At 36.5% G+C, this 6,805-nt stretch overlaps 1 non-coding gene across 1 annotated transcript; it reads right to left on the bottom strand.

The window, feature by feature from the left end:
- Nucleotides 1-2,554: 2,554 nt before the first annotated feature.
- LOC100248266 (uncharacterized) lies at nt 2,555-5,962 on the bottom strand. Its single transcript, XR_009467405.1, has 11 exons — nt 5,924-5,962; nt 4,450-4,533; nt 4,263-4,378; nt 4,044-4,145; nt 3,849-3,965; nt 3,705-3,758; nt 3,526-3,592; nt 3,377-3,430; nt 3,209-3,283; nt 3,061-3,100; nt 2,555-2,767 (listed from the first exon to the last, which is right to left on the bottom strand). It is a non-coding gene; the product is annotated as an uncharacterized LOC100248266 (transcript).
- Between the last annotated feature and the right edge of the window lie 843 nt (nt 5,963-6,805).

Here is a 6,805-nt window from a genome sequence, read left to right as displayed (position 1 = left end):
TAAGCACCTTTGAGTTTGATGCGACTCATGGTAGCTTAGCTTTAAAGGCGTATCAACAAAATTTATACCTTAAATACTATTACTAAAGTAGCCAAGCTACTATAGCATAGTGGTTCTAGGATCGTTCACTGGGAAGGGTTTTCGCAAACACTAGTGATATTCAAATTAGGAAAATAGGTGATTTTCTTATGGATGTTAGCTTTAAAAGAAGATGTAAATGTTTTAGAAAGATTTAAACTAATCTAAGCTAACATTAAAGACTAAAATGAAAGGGTGTAAAAACAAGTTTCTCAAAGATAGGATAGCTATGCTCTGGCTCTTATGCAAATTGGAAATCTCAGGATAGGCTCCTCGCGTTGGGGTTGCAACTATGGTGATGCTTGCTTCCCGAACTGGTATGGATTTAGCAAATCAAGTTTTAATCCTTTAAAATGGCAAAACAGATGGTAGTGAATTTCATCAATGGTTATTCACCTTAGACTTCCTTTGAATGGCTCGTAAGAGATAACTAATGGTCTAAAGCCAAAAGCTTACCAAATATTGGCAACTCAAAGTCATTCCAAGTGATAAACTCACCTTTCAATGGCCATTGAAATTGGTTCTAACGGATTAATACAAAACTTGGAATTGAAAACCTCACCTTCCAATAGCTCGTAGGAGATAACTAATGGATAGAAATCCAAAAGCTTATCAAGTATTGGCCGTTGGAAGTTGTCCAAAGGAAATAAAAACCAAACTTTGCATTAATGAACCTTTAATGAAAAACGTCTACCTTACCTTCCGGGTGCGAGAAATTTCCATGGGATTGCATCCAAGCCATCACATAACATCCATACTTTGAGAAACTAAAAGTTTTAGCCAATCATCCTCTAAGGAAAAGCCCTCAGAGGCTGTTTGGCTACTAAGAAAATAGAAATGGGGAAGAACAGGAGAAACGAGAGAGCTCTGTCAAAATTCTCAGTGTCAAACGTAATATATATTCTATATTCTCTATTCTATATTCTATATATTCCAAGAGGTGATTTCCACCCCTTATATAGTCTTTACAAAAGCAAAAGCTTGTGATTGGTTAGTTACAAGGATAAGAAAGGAAATTACATCACAAAATACAAAGGAAAATATCTAAAGTGGAGTCGGCAAAAACAGAGCAAAATTCGCAACACGCATGGGTTATGCGAATTTTGAAGGTGTTATGCGAATGTTATGCGAATTTCGCATAACACCTTGTGTCGTGCGAAATTTTCGCATAACCTGGAGCAGTTGGATTCCGAAGGCCATATCTTCCTCATTTCAGCTCCAAATTATACACGGTTTGAAGCATTGGATTCTTGACTTCCAGAGCTTTGAAATGGTATATAGTATGTAAAAAATGGACTTCGGGAAGTACTCCAAAAGTGCGAAAGAAGACTGCAGATGCTGTCCTCTGATTTTTTCACTTTGCTTGCTTTTCCTCTTTTCCATTGTTCTTTCCTTGCATACTTTGAACGACTTTGGCAAAGGGCTATGTAGCTCCAAAGCTTGGTTTTTCATGAATTTGAGCTTCCAAAAGCTTTTCCATAACTTGTCCAAGTAGCTCCTCCATCATTTGGCATGCTTGAATTGATTCATAAGCTGATAAAAACATGTAAACTTGCCACAAAATGGTTAAAACCAATTACTAAGGACCTTAATGAATTAATTGGGTTAAATGAATATGATTACTACTCAAAGGTGCTTAAAACCATTATAATTAGGTCTACAAAATAGCACTTTTTGGTAGTAATCACACCCCCCAACCGACTCATTGCTAGTCCCTTAGTAATGGAGGAGATAAAAACTAAGTAAACTATAATAATATACATAAAAGGGATCATGAAAATCACTCCAAAAAATGATATGAGTGGCATGATGGACATCCATGGATCAATAAAGATGTGAAACTCAACCTATAATAAGAGTTGTCAAAGCATTCACTTGATCATAGAGTACAAAGAATGGATATTATGCAAGTTTAAGCATCAAAAGAATTTCCACTCTCAAAAGATCCAAATCAAATTCTTCCACTAAAAGCTAAGTGTTAATGTGATTAGCTTCCAAGTATAGTATGGATAACTATCATCTCCCCCCCATCCCCGTTATAGAGTTAAAATTAAATCCCATCCCTGGCCCGTCCTGACCTGGGTATGTGTTGTCGGGGCGGGGCGGGGCGGGGCTGGGCTGGGCTGGGTTGTGCTGGGCTATGCTGGGCTGGGCTGGGCTGGGGTTTTCATCTTTTGTTGATTTGAAGATGTACGTCAGATCAATTTGGATAGTTATAGGAGATGAATTTGCATATTCCCAGGATTGCTAGCATTAACTTTGATTCATATTTCATCTATAATGGCCCATAAAGGAGGAACTTTCATGCCCATTTAATGTCTACATATCAATGTGTGAAAGAGAGAACAAAAATGAATAGACGATGATAGAAACCAATAATTGACCTTTTTTCTCTTTCACCTGCCACCTGGGTACCCAATTCACTTCTAGCAGCATGGAAGATCAAAGCACTCTCATCAGTAACCTTTGGGATACTAAAAAATGATCACTATTATTAAATAAAATAAAATAAAATAAACCCTAAGAACAGTGGTAATTATGATTGTATACAGGTCAGCTTCTGTGAGGGTCATCCCCTAATCAATTGTGGAATTGGTAGGATTAATTCCCATCTCCTTGTAATATGCTTTTTCGGCATTGGTCATGCGAACTCGAAACATGGTCCACTCTTTTTTACACCTCTCCCTCACTTGGAACCAATAAAGACAGAAATATCCCGTAAACAATTATTGGAATCACCAATTAATGCAATACAATAACAACTATAAACCCAATAAAAAATAAATTTTAAAATAAAGAAATCATGTCCAGCATTTTTGTAAGATGCAGTATTAGGTTCTTGCATTTGAAAATTTGATGGCACTAAAGAAAATTGAAGGTACATGAGCACATGAAAGGAAAGCAGGAGACAAGAGTCTGTAAGCATAATGTTAGCTCTACTATAAAATGGAACCAAGTATGTTGTGAAGAAAAATGTGTAACTAACCCCTTGCCATGGTGCCTTCCCATTCTCCGCTTGCCCCTATAAAAACATAACGGTTACTCCAGTATTCTATTTCATAGATCTTTTCATTACAAAACGTTTATATAAATAAAAATGTAGTAGAAAATTTTTCTGAAGATGATTTACCTGGTTCCCAAGCGAGGGAACAGTTTGATGAACGATCCCTTGAGAATCTACAACTCCAATTTTCTCATGGGCAGGCTGTTTCAAAGACGAGCAAGTTCCAATATGATCATGCATGCTAACAAACAAATAATATAAGAGAATTAGAAGTAGGCAGACATAGGTCAGTACCTCTACACATCTTCTAAGAGCAAAGTTAAGACCCCAACCATGTACCAGGTCATTCTGTAATTCCCATAGAAAGGCACTTAAACTTGATAGTAACAGGTCAACTGGAGCAACTGAGAACTTACTAATTCTAAATTTGAGGATATATATACCTGAAGCATATGCCACACACACCGCCATGCATCTCTAGAAAATACAGGAGCCATGATCTCAACAAACCTGCATTTGGAAAAGGAAAACTAATAATTTTGTTTCTAATCCATTGTCAGACCATGCAGGAGTGGGAATGAACAGAAAAAATAACAATAGTATTGCTCAAAGCTTTTCATACGCTGCACAGGGAGGCAAATGTGGGTTAGGGCACCAACCCGGTTTCTCTGGTAGAAAAATGGGGGAAAAACAAGGAGAAAAGGTCATTCCATTAATCTATAATAAGTAACAAATGAAAGGGAACTTTGGTGTTAATGTTTATTCTTACTTGTGAACTTCTCGATCACCTCTTCTTTTTGTCATCTGCCATGTTAACCTTTTATTAGGTTCTAAACCAGGTTGTGAAATCTCCAAACCATATTTCCTCACTAGTCTTATATATCTGGAATTGGAAAATGACATAAGTTGGGTAGACTGAAACACAAATGCCATAAAAAAGATATTTATGTCCAACACTCACTTTTCTGCATTAAAATGCTCAACTCCTAGATCTTCATCCTAGATAAATATATAGTCATATGACGCCACAATGTCAGGATGCAGAAATCTTTTGGCATACCACCTAGGACAAAATTGCAAAGAATGAAGTTAAAAGAATAAAACAGATCATAGCTTATTGAAACCTACCAGAAAAAGTGAAACTTCTGTTAAAAAATAATCATTTGCAGAAACTCCTTACCATTTTGTTTGTCTCTGAACGCTCACATGAATAGCCCTCTTTGATCACTCAAATTCATCCCATTCAGTTGTTTGGCCATCATAATGAAATAGAAGGATGGTAAAGTCCTCAGAGAACTGCACAACAGACATTTAGTAGCAGAAGAGAGACAAATTTAGTAGCAGAAAGGAGAAGGGGAGAAATCAACCTTTTTAACTGCTGCCTCAACATTTTTTTTCTGATCACAACCAACAGTAAATGTTATAAGATACTTTGGTTTGATAGTTAGGTCCTTGGGCAGTTTGACAACCTACTATATATCTTTGTGAGAGGGAGAGGGTGCTTACTTAGCATGAAGCAGGAGACTATCCTACTATATATCCATCCACAAAGAGAGAGATCTCCACCCAAATGCCCCAAAAGATCAACCATAGCTTAGCTGCACCCCCAGCCAAGATGGGTGATTATCAGGGTTGAGCTGCAATCATCCAAAGGATTCAGTACACATTTCTCCATCAGCATCTGGGCTTTTTTTTAGGCATATGAAATGAAGCATTGATTCCCAAAGAGTTAACCTTGATTAATGAATGTATTTGAGAGGAAAATTTTCTATATATTTTTTCATGTGAATTTTGAACTAGAATTGGTTTCTTCTCTGAAATAGTCCTGTGAACACATCCTAAATATATGACAGACAGCCCTGTGAACTGCCATCCTTAAGATATGGCAGAGAGATCTGTGAAAGCCTATCATTGAGAAATTCACTTAAGCAACCTGGGATAGGCGAGTTGGGTGGTACTAGAAAGGAATGTGTGAAATTACGGCGTTCTTGTTGATTTGGACTGTTGTAGTGAGCTCCTGGATGAGTTCTTATTGCCCATATCAGAATAGCAAGCACAACTGCATTGATCTGGAAATGGGGTGCAATCCATTTAGATTCAAAGTATCTCCCCAAAGAAAACAGTTTGGTATTCCTAAGTATGCAAAGATGCAAGAAAACAAACAAATCCCCATAATTATGGTGTTGAAATACTTCCATGGAATCATATCCCCAAAGAAAGCAGTTTGAAACTCCCAAGTATGCAGAGATGCAAGAAAACAAACAAATCTCCATAATTATGGTGTTGAAATTCTTCCATGGAATCATATCCCCGAAGAAAGCAGTTTAGAACTCCTAAGTATGCAGAAATGCAAGAAAACAAACAAATCCCCATAAATATGATGTTGGAATTCTTCTCTTCATGTCAAGAAAAATTGGTTAAAATGACTTGTGTGCAATTTTGTCCAAATCTTTAAGAAAATTTTGGAAAACAGAACTTTGAATGTCATTTGAACAATGAAAATCATTCCACAACACAAATTTATGCAGGAAAAGCAGCCTTTTTCTGAAAAATAGGGGAGAAATGGCACCATCTGTGGCTACTGAAATCATTTCCAAACAAAAGATTCACTTTGGGCTGGCCTGACTGGCTGCAACCTAGCGTCTCATCTATAACAATTCTGCATACACCAAATCTTGACCTTCTAATGGAATTGTTTTTTGATTGAATTGGAATTGAAACAAGAGTATACAGATGTTGATTTTTCCAACACAACAAGTTCATAATTTGAAGAGGTATGATGGCTGCATAAGTATAGATATAAAAAAAAAATAGCCTTATTCTGAAAACAGAGAGGATTACCTGCCCAACCAGAACCACAATTGAAACCGACTGGCACATTATTAGATGGAAGTTGAGAAAATTCTAGAAATTTTTATAGTGCTCATCAATGTACTTGGAAATTTGCTGTCACAATAAAAAGGCAAAAACAAGAGGTATATTATGAGAGAATAGAAGCTCAAACCTGTAAAATTTGAATGCAATTCTAAAGAATGACTTGCAATGACCACCAAGAAACCATGTCAAGACCCATCAAATGGGTTCCATTTAGTAACAATTCCACCATCTTAAGAACTTTCCTCAAGATTTAGTAAGACTTGTTATACCAATTTGTATCCACCATATGGCGGGTTTTGGATTTTGATCCCAGTTTTTCTGCTTCTGACAAGGGGAAAACTTATTGAAAACTACTGCAACTGGGATCCATATTCTGATCAACTAAGCCAAAATTTTCTTCAATTTTGACAGTTAGTATGCAATAGAAATCTAGCATGAAGTTTTTCTTCATCGATGTTACTACTAATACAACTCAAATTCCTAAATCCCCTTTAACCAAGCTGGACTTAGAAGGCCTGTTAATGGCCTTTGGACTAGGCTGACCAGACCCACTTCCTATAACACAGGATGTCAATCTAAAAGAAAAGACCAGGTTCATTTGAGAATTTGTACCTTTCTTTTCAACGCATTGTTGGCTTCAATTAGCATATGTTCCTGCATCCACATTTCCTTACAAGGACTCTACCTTGCAAGTCTTGAACTTGATTGTAAAGAATGTGGTTCTTAGTTACAACCATGGTAATTAACATCATAGAAGACATGCCAAAATATAATATCCAAAATTAAAATATATCCATAAGCTTAACAACATTGAAAAAAAATAAAAAAAAAAGACATTACAAAGAA

This window comes from Vitis vinifera, chromosome 13 (genome assembly GCF_030704535.1).
Source record: "Vitis vinifera cultivar Pinot Noir 40024 chromosome 13, ASM3070453v1".
Lineage (NCBI taxonomy): Eukaryota > Viridiplantae > Streptophyta > Magnoliopsida > Vitales > Vitaceae > Vitis > Vitis vinifera.
The sequence above is the reverse complement of the archived record's forward strand: the minus strand, read 5'-3'. Positions and strand labels throughout refer to the sequence as shown.